The 18,834-nt window shown below is 38.4% G+C and overlaps 1 protein-coding gene across 1 annotated transcript in view; it reads left to right on the top strand.

Annotated features, from left to right (window-relative positions):
* The first annotated feature begins 10,302 nt into the window (after positions 1-10,302).
* The window catches only part of LOC124274606 (dynein axonemal assembly factor 9-like), a 103,278-nt gene continuing 94,746 nt past the window's right edge, over positions 10,303-18,834 (top strand). Inside the window, exon 1 of the mRNA XM_046709972.1 lies at positions 10,303-10,374. The gene's annotated coding sequence lies outside the window, so the exon portion shown is untranslated. The remainder of the gene's footprint in view (positions 10,375-18,834) is intronic.

Below are 18,834 nucleotides of genomic sequence, written 5' to 3'. Positions count from 1 at the left end.
ATTGTAGAGGTTCAAATTTATACATAGAAACAAACTAGAATGATTTCCAAATGTTAGGAGTTGGTAGACATTGTTCTTTCTGATCTGATATAGTTAGGACCCTTAGGGCTCCAGGTAACAATATTCATCCCCAGCACGGGGTAGCCTAGTGGTTAAAGCATTCGCTTGTCACGCTAAAGTCCCGGGTTCGATTCCTCACATGGGTACAATGTGTGAAGCCCATTTCTGGTGTCCCTCACTGTGATATTGCTGGAATATTGCTAAAAGCAGCATAAAACCATACTCATTCACTTGTACCCAGCAACTTATCTTTGTTAAAGAGACAACTTTATTGATCTGGGGGACATGCTTGTTTACTTGGTAATCTAATTGTGTGGATTGATGCTCATGATATCAGTAACTAGTTTATTTCATCCTGATGCAAATATACTCAGCAGCAAAAATAACGTCAGTACGAATTCAAAATTAGATAGGCACTGTAATCAAATCATTACAGAAATGGACATAATATGCGAATCAAGAACATTTTTTGTGTACAATATCTTGACACATCAATGAATAACTCCGCACTATTTCAAGACATTTCGTGAACGTTTGCAGTCCATTCAGACTCTTGACTTCAGTATCTAGTGTGACCACCACGAGCGGCAATAACTGCAGCACAGCGTCTATGCATGGAGTGAACCAATCGATTGATGAAGGCCATTGGCACCTGGAACCACACTCTGAGAAAGGCCTGGCGCAATAAATCAGCTGTGTTCGGCCTTGGTATGACATTATTCAGTCTCCTCATCCCAAAGATGTTCAATTGGGTTTAAATTAGAACTAAGGGCTCGGCACTGCATAATGTTAACACCGTTCTGCTGTAGGAAGTCCCGTGTAGCCCTGGCAGTATGGGCCCGGGCATTATCATACTGGAAAATGTTGTTCCAGTGACGTGCGAAATGTGGTATGATGTGGGGTCTGAGAGCTTGGTCGATGTAGCGCACTGCTGTGATGCCTCCACCACAGGACCCTCTCTCTGGTTCAGGCATATTCCAACCCATACCATGATGCTTGCACCTCCCCATGAGTTTCTTTCCATAACACATTGGTCTGAGTAAAGCTGGCCACGTCGTCGCCATATTCTTGTTCTGCCATCCGCAGTTGATACGCAGTACAAACTCTCATCTGTGAACAGAACAGTTCTCCATTGCCTGTATCGCCAGTTTTGGTGTTGTGGGGCAAACTGTTTACATTCACGCCGATGACGAGGGGTTAGGATAGGTCCACGGTAAGGTCTTCGGCAACTACGTCTCTACACTGTTAAGACGTCAGCGTACTGTATCAGTGCTGATTGGTCTTCCGTGTGTTCCCACTGTCTGGGGTGCTGTTTCGGATGCCTGCATGAAGGGATTCTGTACATGCTGTCGCACAACATGGCGGTCTTGTCGTCTTGTGGTCACCCTTTTGGTCTGCCAGTACGGGGGGTGATCATTTGTGGTGTTGGTGGCCCGGAAACGATGATGCAGCCTGTAGATGGTCATAACGTTGACCTGGAAGTGATTGGCAACGGCTTGTGCAGTGTGGCCCGCTTCAAGTCTTCCTAGCGCCTGGTTCCTCTCAGCTGTCGTGAGTCGCGGCATCCTGCTGACGTTGTAAATGTGAATGTTTCAATCAAATTTGGGGGTGCATTTTATAACCCTGGTCCTTGTGAACAGCACGTGCAGCATAAGTTGCATGAAAAACATGGAGAACACCGTACCATCTCCGAGATCAAGTTGCGATTTTTAGACTATTTCCTTGGGAAAGAATGTCATTGCTCACGTAAAGTTGGAGATGTTGTCAAAAATATACAATCAAAACATGAAATGCGTTTACAGTTATCCATTTCTGCAAAGGAAAATTCCCTAACTGACGTTTCTTTTGCTGCTTAGTATATATACACACTGGAATATTGCTGAGTGCAGTGTTAAACAACAAATATGAATCAATGGCAAGATATTGCTGGTTATTCAAAGGTCCCTGTACTAAGAGTGATAATAATGGTGTTTGTGTTTTAGCCTCTCAGAAGCTACTTTCAACATGGCCGAGGAGCAGCCAGTGGAGATTGTAGGTAAGGTTTGCCAATCACAACTCAAAGCCTAGTCTTGTAAAAACATTTTCATCTGAAAACCGTGACTGATATTTTTTTTCAGTACAGAAAAGTATTGAAATGATGACACAAGACAGTTCCTGGCCCTGCTGTTTTAGTCCACTATGTCATCAGGATAAATCCCCATCAGTCAAAATCCACATTAGTGCAGAGTGCCATTAAACTTAAAGATCACATATACTCTAGGGGGGTACAAATACATAAGTCACTAATTGGCATCGTTATAAATGAAACCCCGTCATTTAAACTACTCATTTCGATCTTTAATTCACTTTAATCGACCTTTTTGACAACAGTGCACAATTCTCACCCGCGAACGAAATTTCAACCAATCAGAGCGGCGCATCTCTGTGACGTCATATGAGGGGGGTAAATTATCTTGTTTACTGGTTTGCATAAACCTGAAATCGTGACAACTGTTGTGAAAAATGAAAGCTATATGTTCTCACAATCTACTGTCATTTGATTTTGTCTCCTGCTTTGCCTAGTTTCCGAGTTACAACTTGTTTTCATAGACGATTCTGTCAAAATCGCTTTGTGTCACTAGGCCTTATTTGTTCGAGCCAGACGCTAGTGATAGTGAAAACGATGATCAGCCTCGCTCCTCTCGGTTACGGTTAATTTCTTCAACCTAAACAGTGAGACATTAAGAAGGGTAGATGCCCATCAGATGCAGTTATTTGAAAATATCTCTGGTAGTTCTTGTCTGATTGTAATAAAGTATCAAAGCAGTGTGGGCTTTTTCAGGTTTTCTAATGCCTGGATGGTATAATGACTGATCCAAATTGATCCCATTTCTGTGTTTTTTTACCTCAATATTTAATCATGTCATGTAAAAATATGACGTCTATTACGTATGATATTAAAAATTGACATTGATTTATTTGAATCGGTAAACTAAACAACCCTACTTTGCCATTGCTAGAAGAATCTGAAAATTTACTTAGGTAAATAGGTACATACACTTTTAGCACACAGAAAATGCTTATATGTATTTCTTATGCAACAATGAAGTTCTGTTTGCGATCAAAGGATTAACCGATAACACGCTGATTGATTAATTACTTTTATCTTGCACAGTGGATTTGTCAATAGGTAGTGTTTATGTGTGTAGATTTCCTAATCTATTCTGAATACACTCTGTCGTGTATGTGTCTGCGAAAAAACAACATCCTTCTTTCAAAGGATTAACTGCCAATACATTGATTGATTGATCATTACTGGCTAACTAAATTACTTTTTTAATAGAAAGGCGGACATTATGCAATTAGTTGCCAGGTGTGCTATCTTGGGTGACCAATGAGACTATACACCAATGTGAAAATAAGTGAAACGATATGTCACCTTTTCGTATAATTAGACTGTTAAAAGACACATCACTTGGAACAGCTGCAGATGAATGGCATATCACTCGTTTTTGTGGATATTGATGGATACATTCCTCGAACAAAGTAATAGCCTGACATTGTTCCCATAACTTTAATCTGTTTTAATTTTAATTTTTGCATTTTGTTTTTATTCATTTGTCGTAGCATTCAACAGAATCATTGTTTTCGCCGTGAAGTGTAATGAGACAGACAACATACACTAGGGCGTGTGTGCGAATTATGATTCACATTGGCAAACTATGAAATGTCTAGATATTACAGTCCTGTTATAAATTCACTACAAGTATCAGCAGATCGCCTGCTTTTTATTTAGTTTCAAAATGCATACAAGTATGATAATAAACTAATTAGGATTATAAGACCAAATATAAAGATGTACATTGACTAGTATCTACATACTGGTGTGTGGACGTTAGCCACGTGAATGTAGCAAGAAATTTATCGAGCAGAATTGTGACTTCAACCCCCACCTTGCTTCCGTGGAAGAAATCGTTATGTTATAAGTTGTGTCATGCAAAATCCTTTTGGTCATGATTCAAATACATATTTAACTACAAGTAGAAAGTAGTTTTGATTTTCTAACTTGATGAAAACAAACCATAATCTCATTAATTCTAACCGACTTTAGCCCGTGACTTTACGATTTTCAAAAATGGCGGCGCCCTGTCGCGAACATCCGCCAGTCTGAGGATGAATGCTATTTAGGTTTGTTTTCACCGAGTTACAAAATCAAAACTACTTTCTACTGGTAGTAAAATATGTATTTGATTGATGGCCAATAGGATTTTGCATGACATAGCTTATTACATAACAATTTCTCTCGTGGAAGAAATCGTTATGTTACAAGTTGTGTCATGGAAAATCTTTATGGCCATCAATCATATACATATTTTACTACAACTAGTAAGTAGTTTGGATTCTTTAACTTCCGTGAAGCGATCTGAAGACAAGTAAGATATCGTTTCAGGCTTCCACAACGTTCGCTTCGCACTTACAAACATAACCCATTTAGCACAAAATGCGGGGTCCTGTGGAAATCTGTTCATGGTGACACCATCGTCCGACACCTAGGAGCAATTGACAACAACGCAAAGAATTGGGCATGTCTTCGTTGATGTCAAGAAATCATCAAAATGACGAGCTTGCTACACACTTTCTATACAACTAACTGAAAATCCTTCCTCATATGACGTCACTGCAGTGCTCTGGCGACAGAGTTACATAACCTGTCTGTGGTTTCGTTGGCGGGCGAGAGTGAAGCAGGCGACTTTTTGGCCACTTTTAATCGCTCGGTATTAATCAACCACAAGTTTTTTAAGAATGAATTTGGTGTTCCGCATAAGACTAACCAAAATCTTTCATATGTAAAGGTTAAAAGAGTACAAAAAACACAAAGATTATTTGTTCTTTAAGTACCATTAGTATAAAGCGACATTAGTACAAGGCCACATTGTTCTTCAGCTACATTAGTGCTAACCCCAGCAGTCTGTACCCCATTCATTCAAAGCCACATACCTGTTATACCTGCATAGTGCAAAGCCACATTACTTTACAGCTGCATTAGTACAAAACAGCATCATTCTTCAGCTTGATTAGTGCAAAACCACATTACTCTATAGCTGCATTAATACAAAGACACATTAGTCTTCAGTTGGATTAGTGCAAAGCCACATTAGTCTTCAATTGGATTAGTGCAAAGCCACATTAGTCTTCAATTGGATTAGTGCAAAGCCACATTAGTCTTCAGTTGGATTAGTGCAAAGCCACATTAGTCTTCAATTGGATTAGTGCAAAGCCACATTTATCTATAGCTGCACCAGTACAAAGCCACATTAGCCTATAGCTGCACCAGTACAAAGCCACATTAGCCTATAGCTGCATTAGTACAAAGCCACATTAGTCTATAGCTGCATTAGTACAAAGCCACATTAGTCTATAGCTACATTAGTACAAAACCACTTTAGTCTATAGCTGTATTAATACAAAACCACATTAGTCTATTGCTGCATTAGTACAAAACCACTTTAGTCTACAGCTGTATTAATACAAAACCACATTAGTCTATTGCTGGATTAGTACAAAGCCACATTAGTCTATAACTGCATTAGTACAAAACCACTTTAGTCGATAGCTGCATTAATACAAAGCCACATTAGTCGATAGCTGCATTAGTACAAAACCACATTAGTCTATAACTGCATTAATACAAAGCCACATTAGTCGATAGCTGCACTAGTACAAAACCACATTAGTCTATAGCTGCATTAGTACAAAACCATTTTATTCTATAGCTGTATTAATACAAAACCACATTAGTCTATTGCTGCATTAGTACAAAGCCACATTAGACTCTATAGCTGTATTAATACAAAACCACATTAGTCGATTGCTGCATTAATACAAAGCCACATTAGTCTACAGCTGTATTAATACAAAACCACATTAGTCTATAGCTGCATTAGTACAAAGCCACATTAGTCTATAGCTGCATTAGTACAAAACCACATTAGTCATCAGCTGTATTAATACAAAGCCACATGAATCTACAGCTGTATTAATACAAAACCACATTAGTCTATAGCTGTATTAATACAAAACCACATTAGTCTTCAGCTGTATTAATACAAAGCCACATGAATCTACAGCTGTATTAATACAAAACCACATTAGTCTATAGCTGCATTAGTACAAAGCCACATTAGTTTATAGCTGCATTAGTACAGCTGTATTAATACAAAATCACATTAGTCTTCAGCTGTATTAATACAAAAACACATTAGTCTATAGCTGTATTAATACAAAGCAACATTAGTCTACAGTTGTATTAATACAAAACCACATTAGTCTATAGTTGCATTAGTACAAAGCCACATTAGTCTGCAACTGTATTGATACAAAGCCACAGTAGTCTATGGCTGTATTGATACAAAGCCACAGTATCTAGCTGCATTAGTACAAAGCCACATTAGTCTGCAGCCGCATAAATACAAAACAGTAGTAATCCAACTGAAGGCTTATGCTGTTTTGTACTAATGCAGCTGTAAACTTATGTGTCTTTGCACTAATACAGCTGTACACTGATATGTACTAATGCAGCTATAGACTAATGCAAAGCCACATTAGTCTGCAGCTGCATTAAAACAAAGCCCCATTAGTCTTCAGTTGGATACAAAGCCATGTTAGTCTGGAAACCATCTGTGTTTGGAACCTGTTTGGAAAGCTCTTGTTTGGAATGTCATCATATTTATGAAGAGACATTTCCCCATTACCATTATTGTTTGTATTCAACATGGTTATGAATGAGCATATGGATGAATACAGCCAACAATAAGAATGAATGTGACACCAGACACCATACTATTCATACACTATTGCCATGAATCGGTGCATCGCTTATCTCATTGTCGGGTGTATCATTTCAGGAGCAGAAAGTTACCCTTTGTATTGTTTGGGAACAATGCTAGTAAGACTGAACTGCTTCAAGCACAAGACATGGATGGCTACAAATCCAAGAAGAGTTCCATGAAAGGGGAGACAACTCACACTATTGTAAGTGCATTGTACGTTTGATGTAGGACTGTTCTTGTTCAGATAAATCATGTAAAATATGTTATCAATGAATTTGAAAGCCATTTAATAAAGCCACAAAATTCACTGAATATGATCCCTGACATTCTCCTGGATTAACATCATATTTGTTGGGGCTGGGACGGGTAACCTGTATACCCGGTGTTACAGGCCAAACTTTACCCCTGGCCAAACCTTCCCCAGGGAAACTTTGGCCTAAGACAAGCTTGATGGAAATGATACATGTCCAGGAGATGAAAATAAAACAATGCAACTGTCAAAATATTTTACACAGGCACAATGATTTCACAGTCAAATCACACCTTGACCTAACATTGAAATGTGTGTTATTGTAATGTGATAGGAATAGGGCAAACCTTGAGGCTTTACTGTCTAGAGTTTCAAAATTCCTGGGATATCTTGCCGGTTTGATGTTTGTAATAACTTGTTCTCCCCCTTTTGATATCAGAACAAGGGTGGGGAAGAAATGGCCTAGCTAGGCCAGAATCTCTCCCTTTTGATATCAGAACAAAGGTGGGGAAGAAATGGCCTAGCTAGGCCAGAATCTCTCCCCTTTGATATAAGAGCAAGGGTGGGGAAGAAGTGGCCTAGCTAGGCCAGAATCTCTCCCTTTTGATATAAGAGCAAGGGTGGGGAAGAAGTGGCCTAGCTAGGCCAGAATCTCTCCCTTTTGATATAAGAGCAAGGGTGGGGAAGAAGTGGCCTAGCTAGGCCAGAATCTCTCCCTTTTGATATAAGAGCAAGGGTGGGGAAGTGGCCTAGCTAGGCCAGAATCTCCCTTGATATCCCCTTTTGATATAAGAGAGGGGATATAAGAGGAAGAAGTGGTGGGGAAGAAGTGGTCTAGCTAGGCCAGAATCTCCCTTTGATATAAGAGCAAGGGTGGGGAAGAAGTGGTCTAGCTAGGCCAGAATCTCCCTTTGATATAAGAGCAAGGGTGGGGAAGAAGTGGCCTAGCTAGGCCAGAATCTCCCCCTTTTGATATAAGAGCAAGGGTGGGGAAGAAGTGGTCTAGCTAGGCCAGAGTCTCTCTCCCTCCCCTTCCCCTAAATGTAACCTTGATTGTGATTGGTTGCCGTAATGAGGTAAGCAAAATAATTTATGATCGACCTGAAAACCTTTGATGTATTGCTTGATGTAAATGGTCAACAGGGAAATTTGCATGCATCACCGACCTGCTATCCAATCAGCGAGGTTGTGGGAACGGCAGTTGTTTGTAGCTCCTTGTTTGTTACGATGGATGTTTGTTGTTCAGATGTTTCCACATTGATGACCTACCCCCATCCTTTGTGACTTAGCTACACCGAGCACAAAATACATTTTGTCTTTGTGCCTGATGCGACGGATTCAAAATATTTCCAGATGTCGCTCTTAACCTTAATGACTGATTTTATTGAAAGATAATAACTCGCAATTAGTGCTATAAAGGCACCCGGTCGTCGAGTCGAGTCAGGTAATAAGGGGTCGGGTACCCGGCCAGGAAGTTTGGACCCGTCCGAGCCCTAATATTTGTTAAGAAATAATATCCCAAGTACAACTTGCTCCCTGATTTAGTGGATTGCTGCTCATGCTATCTACCCCTGGTTTGCCTTGAGCTGACTCAGTTCTTTACAGGATGCAGGGATATAGCTGAAATAGTATTGATAGAGGCATAAAACAACATTCATTCACTCACTTATGTGCAGCTACTTATTACTGTATCTGAAGTTTGTATGCACTCCGCTGTTACCACGGTACCCTAATATTTAAATACATGTGTATACATAAATATGTGTGATCATGTATTCTTGACTGACAAAACTTCATAGATCATGTTTTTAAACATTGTTATAGATCTTATTGCAAATGTACAATAATAATACAGAACTTTTTCACAGACCTTTAAGGCCTATTTATTACTCTAACACTGAAAATCATGTGAAAATGGCTAACGAAATAATTTTTTGTCATGCTGAAGGATGTAATAGAGTGTATAAGTCATCAGCTGCTTGTGACACGCAGTGCAGATATTGGACAAAATCCTTTCACTTGTTCTTTGGATTAGTTCCGTTGTCTTCCAGACGACTCAGTGTTCTCGTGGATTCGCCATATCTTATTACCACACTTTGTTTTAAAAATGTTTCTGTATTTTAGTGTTAGATGAAGTTTTTCAAAACCTGCTCATGTGACTCACCTCAATTTTGTGTTTTCTCGTATTTTCTTTACGCTGTGTATCAAATTACCTTGTATCAAAAGGAAAATACATGAGATTAATCACATATGACATAAAAACTTGTGTTGTATAATGGGATGACATTAGATTCAGCAAAAACCAACATTTCTTATAAAAGACATAATCTCCACATGCCCAAGTGTGTGGAGTCTCCTGGGAATAAATGTCTGTATATAATGTACTTTGCTGAATGATCAAAGGCGCAGACAGTTCTTCATCTTGTAATAAAGTGCAATTTGAGTTATGTCATAATAGGCTGATCTCTTGACGCTGTTCAAATTACCACCCAAGTGACTTAATATTTCCTTGGTAACATTCAATCAAGACAGCGCCTCCTCACCAATTATTATCAGTGAAGTGATTTTTAGGAACTTGTCATACAGTTTGATACTATTCCCTGGCAGAAATATGGCAGTATAATATCATCTCCCATGATGCATGGTGTAATCCCTACAAACCATTGTCTCCACCCAGGTAGTCAGAGGGGGTTGAGGGGAAATTAATTGGGGTCATGAAAATTGACACAGAAAAAGAGGTAGGGTCGCTAAAATGTATCACAGTTTTGTTAAAGGGCATGAATGTATCTGTAGAGGGAAGGCCATGGAAACATGTTACAGTGGGCATCCGGTATGTCACTCCTAAAACCAATCTCCCATCATTATAAATGACCAGTCCCTAAATGGTATACACAGGACATTACAGTTTTCATGCATATGAATCTTTTAAACTTAATACTGAAAAAGACACTTTAGGGGAAACTGTAAATTTTGTTCAGTGGTGTTATCTTGCTATGGGCACTATATATGTCAAATGCAGATAATTATTTCAATTTTCTTTTTATCAACACTACCATCAGAATTAACATGACTGAGCTGTATGTCATATATTTGGATTAGTTTCGACAAGATTATCCCGATTTTGTCATATGCTAATGACGCTCTATGTTCTTATGACCTTTGTGTGTTACAGCTGTGTCAGGCAGTGGATCCAAAAAGGTCCGTTAACCTGTGCTCGGACCTACTTCTACACCCCAGTGTATGACCCATTCTCAGGTGAGTGGCATATATTTTGTGTTGCAGGACTGGTTCCCAGGCTTGTGGCGGGAGATGTAAATGTGGATTGGGTGGTCATAATGTTGGATTGTTTTCTGCCGTCATTGGTTGATTCTCATGTTATGTAATATATAGTTTATTAGGTTAGCTATGCCATATATCATGCTATTGCTCACTGTAACATGTGTTATATGTGGGATAACACTTTCTCAGTAAAGTACAGATTCTAGTCCTGTTTGGGGACTGAGTCACACCTGGGGTTCGAATCCACACTCTCGAAGTGAGGCACCTAATCGCCATCCTATTAAGGAATATTACCCAGTGTTTGTGTGATCCAGACTTGATTATATACAAACTGCATGGGATGTCGATGAGTCTGAAATGTTACAACATTCACTCACCCACACATTCATTACAAGAAATATGCTGAAAGCCACACTGCCAAGATGTTGCAAATTGCTTGCCACTAAAAATCAATAATCTCTGCTTCAGAATCAATCAACCATCAAAATTAATAGGATTGATTTTGTTCCATTGTGAAGGGGGCAGTTTGTTTGCATTTACACATGAAAAATTGAGGTCACTTTTTTTATCTTTAATGCTTCCAATCCTATTTCAATTCTTCCAGTTAAGCGTTACACAACCAGCAGGGTTGTTGTGATAAATACTGCATCTGTGCCCATGAAGCCTTTGATTGATATGAGAATTTGAACAGGAAGAAGTGAATATTCATGGATGACAACTTCTTTATTACTAGTATGTCCCGGAGGAGACACAGGTGGCTCTGTCTTCTCAGACACAGCATTTCCAGTCTGGCATTTAACTTCAAGCTTCATAGGTGGAACTGAATATCAGGCCAACTGGGAACAGATTGTGATCTAGCTGATCTCATCCTCAAATTGCATATGAATGAGGAGAGTTGCTATGTATTACTGATGATACATATGATGATATTTATGTGAGAAAATAATATAATATGAGGGATAATTATATTTCAGATACTGTGAATGCCTTACAATAACAAAAGCTGATATGCAATATAATAGTTCAAGTGTCAGACGTCATTTGAAGACACTAACAATACATGATTTAAAATTATGATCTGATCCTAAATGTCAGTTGACTCAGTTGTATTGATCTTCTGGATGAGCAGATCATTAAAAAATAGATTGGGAAGCAATTATTATCTTGAAAATGAATATTCATTGCCTTGTTACACAGTTTTATTGATTGGATAATTTCATTTTCAGTCACAGGTGTTAGTAATTAAATCTGTTATTGATTTGTTTTCAAACTAGAATGGATGATGAACAGTATAAGTGTTGAGATTTGTACATGTTTTGGTGTTATTATTATTATTATTATTATTGGATATCTATATACCGCATATATCCACACACTGGTGCATGCTCAAGGCGCTGGTAGTTTTTCCCTCGATCATTGGATGTCAATCTCAACGGCACATCTTATTATCAATCTCAACTCCCTGGGGATCATTCAACTCTTGCAGCCACTAGGCGCACCGAGTTATTGCGGCTTTCCCATCCGTGCGAGGTACCCACAGCTGGGACACATGGTCACAGTACTTTGTCCAAGTTTACTGCACGTTGCTGTACCCGCAACTAGGTGTTTGCATGTATTCATGTGGCCACCATCTGGTCATATACCAACGGATTCATGGGTTCTTTTAAGTGCACAGGGTTGTACGTGTACTGTACACTAGGGGTTGTGACAGCACTGAAAGAGTCTGCACACAAAGTTGACTCCAAGGTTGTTTTACACCCGGTCACAGGTGGGCTTGATTCCGGCACCTCATGCTTGCTGGATCACTAGCCTGGCACCTTAGCCAGCTTGCCCACCATGCCCATGTATTCAGTGCCAAGAAATTTCACTTCTAACCAGCAAAGTGAGGTGGAGATTCCAAATGTAAACTGTCCAACCATTAAGTAGCCAATAACACTACTGAAAGCACCTAACAAATATCTATATTATAATTGCCAAATTCTTACAAACACATCTGGACATAATACCCAAAAGGCTTGTTATAAATGTGCTTCTGAACAGCTTATTTAGCTGAACAAAGTAAACAAACAAGAGTGAACTTGTTCTCATTAATAGCCAAATTCAATACACAATGAATAAACTTGGCCATACCACATATAATTTTTTCTCAGAAATTGTTTTGAATTCAATTTGCAATCCATTTGCAATGCATAATCCCATTTGTTTTACAATCATCATCTAAGGAATTTGTCATAGTCAAGTGGAGCACATGTTAATAAGATATTAATATCAGGCCGATGTCATGCTGTATTGCACATATATGATTGGAATTTAGTGAAACTTTATTTTCATGATCTCAAGGCAGATCCTGGCAGTGGTTAAAGGTCAAGGTTATTATACCAGAAGTTCTGATAATTTTGGTATAAAGTAATAAAAGCACACAACTTTCTGTTTCAAAGCCCCACTGCATGAGGCAGGTGTTGTGCTAAACTGGAAGTGATGTTATTATACTAGAGGTAGCTGGAGGCAGTGGTACATTCTGTTTGAAAGTTTGAGAGCAATTGCCGTGTGTTTACCCAAGCAGTAAATGATGTTATTAAACAGGTGCTCAAAACTCATAAGGCAGCCACAGGCATAGTCTTTCATTTTCAAACTTGTACTTAGGCATGTTTGAAGTTGATTGCTGATTGATGTGGGAAAGTCATAATGGTTCATGAGACATGCTTAGGTAAATGGGTAAATTTGTGGGCATTCTGGAAATGGTGGAATTGGGTTTCTTCTGTTTTTGCAAGTAATGCAGACACCTTTCTAGTTACATCATTGATAAACATTTTTCTGAAATCCATTGAACTGAATTAAACATGTGAGGTTTAGCTTGCTTGAAGCAATATGCCAGCCATGGCAGGAATTATCAAATACCGGTATTGGTCTCTCCATATTGTACTCATGTTAGCAATAGCACCTGATGCACAGATGTGACTGACCAGTGTGTAATAGCTAGCTTCCCACAATATTTTGTCAGATAGTTTTGTGTACCACAGGGCATCATAGCAGTATTCACTGGGTATCTATTTCGCTTGAATGTAAAAACACCATCATACTTTCAAATGCATGTAGATTGAACACGTGATAATTGCTCATTTATATATGGCCAACTGAATACATGGAAGTCGGTTTTCAACCAGAGTACTTTTAGAACGACGTTAATGATAGAGAATAAGGAGGCCTAAAAACAGAAAAACATTGCACTTTCCTTCAGACAATGACTTTAAGAAATGGAGTTTTCGTGAGTTTAAGTGTACTTTCAAGATGTTTTTCATTTTTCAGTCTGAAAGCAGAAATTAGATGCTTTCATACAAGGGGGTTCACTCATGTTGAAAGGTTTGAGAACCCAGAATGAGTTTTTTAGTCCTTACAGATGTTTTTCTTTCGATGATACCCATTGTGTGGTGAAAGTGGAAGCTTTTTTGTGTCACAAAGACTGGAGTGCACATTAGAAGAGGTTTTCCTAGACAAGAGGTGACTTGATGTGTAGTTTCTATTAAAAAAATTATCTTGGTTGTCAGCAAGGTTCTAAGTGTGTATTTCTGTGACTGAAACTAATGCAAGCTAGTGTTGAGTCCTGTGGCAGAAGCCATGTTGTGCCAGCCGATATCACCCCAGGTTTCACATAGATAGGTTAATGAAAGCTTTTCTTTTACTCAGAGAATTTCACAGCTGGGAACTCTAAAAGCCTGATTGATTTCACCAACATAACTGTTTTTTCCATGCCATGTATGGTAGTAGAGTTGATTATGTAATCCAGTGGAGCTCGCTGTGTGTCAGTAGGAGCTGCATACACCATGATACATAACCACAGTCTCAGGATGTGTAGTGGAAGGGAAGCCATTATTGTGCTAATTCTATCATCAGGGACCATTTCTTTAATGTTAATGTTTTAAAGTTACCATAAAAAATCCAAATTTACACTTGTCAGCATATTTGTAATTTTGTTTAATCCAAAGAATATGTCATCCCGAACAGATAAAGAACTAATGGCCTCTGTTGCAATTAGTCTGCCAGGCATCGTGTCATGAACCTCTTAGACACACTTAGCCTTCCTTCATGTTATGTAGTGCTTGCCTTGTCTGGAATTAATCACTTTCAAACACTCTTTGTAAGACAAAAAGATGAAAAAATGTCTACCAGTATTTGAACATCTGAATTGATTTTGCTTAAATTAGTACTGCTTGTGCAGTTAATCTCATATGATCAAAACTGTGGATATTTTAAAGTTCATTTACTTCTTGTTAACTTTTACTGTAAAACTTAGACAAATTGATTTTCAATGAAAGAAAAGTTTTAAAGAGTGATAATGGACCTTCACCTAGAGTGAGTGAGTTGGTTTTAACACTGCTTTGAACTGTATTCAGTTTCCATCAGTGTGTCCGTGATGAAGATCTAGGGGTGGTATTCCATCCAACTGTCATGGTTTCCTGGCTATCCAGAGTCTTGGTCACCAATGGCATCCTTTCAAACAGAAAGATCAATACGTTCAAATCACAATGTTTTTGACAGTAGAGGCTGTTACAGGTTATAAAACATCCAATGTAGGTTTTTAAATCTATTTATAGCATTGGAATATATATTTGCTCCAGCAACATCTGCAGCATTCAGAAAAGTTTGTTTTTAAAGTTCTGATAATTTGAAAGTAAGATCATTTAAATTCAAGGTATCTAAACAACGTTTGAATTTTTTGTAGCCGGTAGATAAATGTTAGTGTGGCAGACAGCCTGCTTAGGAGTGGAATCACATACTTCCCTTTCAGATTGATTTTGTGTGTTTTTTGTTTGCTATGAGCTGAGGCAGCAATGGTTGTGTGAGCGTGCATGCTTTATCTGTCTGACGGAGGAGAATGTTGGGTTTGTTTCAGGCTAGTGCTGCACATACAAACTCAACATGACTTCATGATGGCCACTAACCTTTTGTTTTGTTACATAACACAACCACTTCTCCTCACAGTGACCCTTCCACTGCTGTTCTCCTTCCTGGCTGATGCAGTTATCCGTGCATAGTGTAAACTAATACTGTGTTGTTCCTTCGTCATTAGCAGACACCTTTTAAATTGATTTAGTTTGTACAAATAAAAGGTTTCGTGCTAGGAATAAAGTGTCCGTTTAAGTAATGAGATGAGGAGAGAGCACTGATACTTCCTCGAATATGGGATCACATTTGTAGGTCTGGCTGCATTCACTCACCGTGCATAGCTTACCTAAACAAAATCTGAACAACATGTTCTGAATATTTTACCTAAGACCTCTCTGTTGTGCAGTGATTCTGTTCTGGATTAATAGTTGACTTCTCCTGGTCTGCTTGTGGAAGTTTGAAATGCTGCTCCTGGCAATATGAAGATTCTTTAACCCTCTTGAAATTTGTATGTTGAATCTGTTTAGCTTACATTGCTCTCTGTTGAAACATGTTCCCCACAGATGTCAGCTTGCAAGGTTTTGGGGATTTTATCAATCATATCTTTCTAGAATAATGAACCAAATAGGTTTTCAGTTATGTTTCAAATGATGGTTTTTTAATTTGTCTTGGTTTTTTAGACATGAATATGGATAGCTTTGAAGCTATCATTTCTGTGTTGAAGATGTTTCTATGTCTCATGTTTTCTTTATTGCCTCTTTACATACTGGCCACTTCATATGGGTTACCAAAGTAGCTCAAATATAACCCCAATAAGATATGTGTAACTGATTTAGGTGAGCATCATAACCTTGCAGCATATATAGTTGCAGGTAATAGTATGTATTTTAGATGTGCCTTGTATTTGACTGGTAACAGATCAAGAGACTTTAAAATGCATATTGTAGCATTCATATATTGAATGCAAAGTTAATATCTCATAGTCTTACATAGCTTGAGAGTTGAATGTTCATTGTTATACACAACCTGGAAAGTGAACGTCTCATAATCATACACATCCTGGGAGATGGACGTCTCATGGTCACACAAGCCTGTCAATAACTCTGTAATGGTGTGAAACGTTAAACTAATGTCATACCGTGTTCAGTGAGGAAGATGCTACTATATCATTGGTTGTACTTGCCGCTCCGCTGGTTCAGGCCCTCACAAAGAATGAATCAGGAGACCGAGCTATTGAAGGTTCTATAACCATTTCCTTTTTATTGTCCTATATTTGTCGTTTTGTTTCTGAGATATTTTAAACTTGTGGACAACAGCAGGTTATTTTGAATGCTACATATAGACTTCCTCATGTATTAACAAGAGTTTGGGTTAAACATCATGTAGTGGTTTGTGTGTACACAAGCGCCAGCTCCTTTCAGACACATTTGCTTCCAGTTTGAACATTGTCATTGAAAGTCTCGCTCTACAATGAAAAACCTTTTACATGTACTTGTTTCTGGTTGTGTTTGAGTTGCATCCTCTGTTTGATGTGAAGAGACTCTTGTCACGATAGTTTCTCATGTCTGAACAATATGTTGAAACTCCATGTCATTTACACACAGCGTTGTTGCCAAAGGGTATTTTCTTAAGGTATGTGGTTCCCATATCCAGCTGGCAATCTTTTTGTCACAAAGGGCCATAACTCTCCTTTTGATATGATATAAGGGCATGTTCCAACTATTGCTGTCAGTCTGCTGACACAACGTTTGCTGTGAAAACTTGGGTCATGTTGAGATGGAGGCGTACTATAAGTTGCACCTTCTTTCAATAATGATAGTGAATGGTGACTTATGGGATCGGGTGGTCAATCTCACAGGCTTGGTGGATGCATGATATTATATGACATTGTCTGGTGCAGACTTGATTATTTACAGTGATCGTAACACAAAACAAACACCATAGTGATTTTTTAAAACAAGCATCTTTCTTAGTAATTTTTATTTAGAAAAACAACAAATACTCAGTATTCAACTGAAACACAAACTGACTCAAATGAAGATAACAATGTAGAGCCATGTTAAACAAATTGGACACTGTGATTTCAGAAAATTCAGAAATCATTTGAGGCATGCTGCTGAAACAATCATCATGATGCAAACTGAAAATGAATAAGAATTTATTCTCTTAAATTTGTCAGTTGAAAAGAAAACATGTATGACAGTATATACGTCATTGTTATGGCAAAAGAGTCAATTCACCAGTGTAAATGTGATCGATAAGGGTGTATTTGTGTTTGAGAACATCTCATGTGTCAGAGTAACTACATGTATGTTCCAAACCACATGCACAGCAGGTTCGAACAGCTGGTTGAGTGCTCCTAGCATGTTAGTGAAGGGAAGATAATTTGCAACAAATTGCTAATAGAACTGAATTTGATTTATTGATATCTTCCACATTTAACAGTTCCTTTCGATACATTATATTGCTTGTGGATAATGAGAAAGAAATCATTGACAAAGCATGGATATTTTTGTGTTATTGGGTGATATGAAGTGTTTGATTTCTTCCATCATGCTGCACACAAATGGAGAACTTTTCCTGCTTTTTCCTGATAGTGCTTGAAAACCATCCTGAAGTTTTAGCTCAGATCAGTGAGGAGCCAAAGACACTGAGCGGGAGAGAAGAGATTGTTGAACATGAGTAAACACATTGATCAGAATGAGGCTGGTCATTACAAGGCAGTGCAAGGAACTGCTAGAAATAATAGGAAGCGACACCTGACCTGCCATGTATTAGTATTCATTTGTTTGCAATCATGTAAAGCAGAGAACTGTTGAGAAGGCAATCTGAATTGTAAAGTTGAGAAATAAATGGAGCTAATCACGGCAGGAAATGTTGATTGTGGACTGCGTCCATTTGCAGTATCAGAAGAGTGAGATTTATCATATTAAAAGAGATAACCACTGAGAAATGCAAGATGATTCCATAGGAAGCTGTCTGAGTAAATCCTCACCGGCTGTCAACTACTAACGGAAGTTATTATCTTATTTTCTGCTAAAGTCTTCTAGTGATGTACGTGTGGACTTAAGTACAGAGGAGTGAGAAATCGCAGCTAGCCGTCTCAAGTGCTATTGATTTAGAGGGGAAACTGAGAGATACTGACATGAAATCACCCAGCCATGCCCCCAATTTCTTGAAGGTCACCTCCTGTGCTTGTTTCATGCATTTCTATGAAGGAAACGCTGGAGCAAATTACCCATATCTCCCAGTGAGCTCTCATGGGTTCAAATTAGCTGAATATTTCATTGCTGGTTGCATGTGAAGAAAACTAGCTCGATCAGATACATAGAAAATATGTTACCAGAAGTGTGAAATCTGCCAGTTTGAATTTCTGAATTTCTTCAGTATGGACAAAGCATGCTAAACATGTACAACAGTTTAGCTGTCAGGAGAAAGTGATTGACTAGGAAATTTGTGAAAGGAACGTCAAAGGATATTCACTATGAATTATTGAATCAATTCTTTTTTCAGCAAATTATCTTGAGCATGAAATGTCAGTATGAAAATTAG

This window comes from Haliotis rubra, unplaced genomic scaffold (assembly GCF_003918875.1).
Source record: "Haliotis rubra isolate DU_JTF1 unplaced genomic scaffold, ASM391887v1 Scf192, whole genome shotgun sequence".
In the NCBI taxonomy this organism is placed as follows: domain Eukaryota; kingdom Metazoa; phylum Mollusca; class Gastropoda; order Lepetellida; family Haliotidae; genus Haliotis; species Haliotis rubra.
Note: the sequence above shows the minus strand (reverse complement) of the source record. Positions and strands in the feature narration are given on the sequence as shown.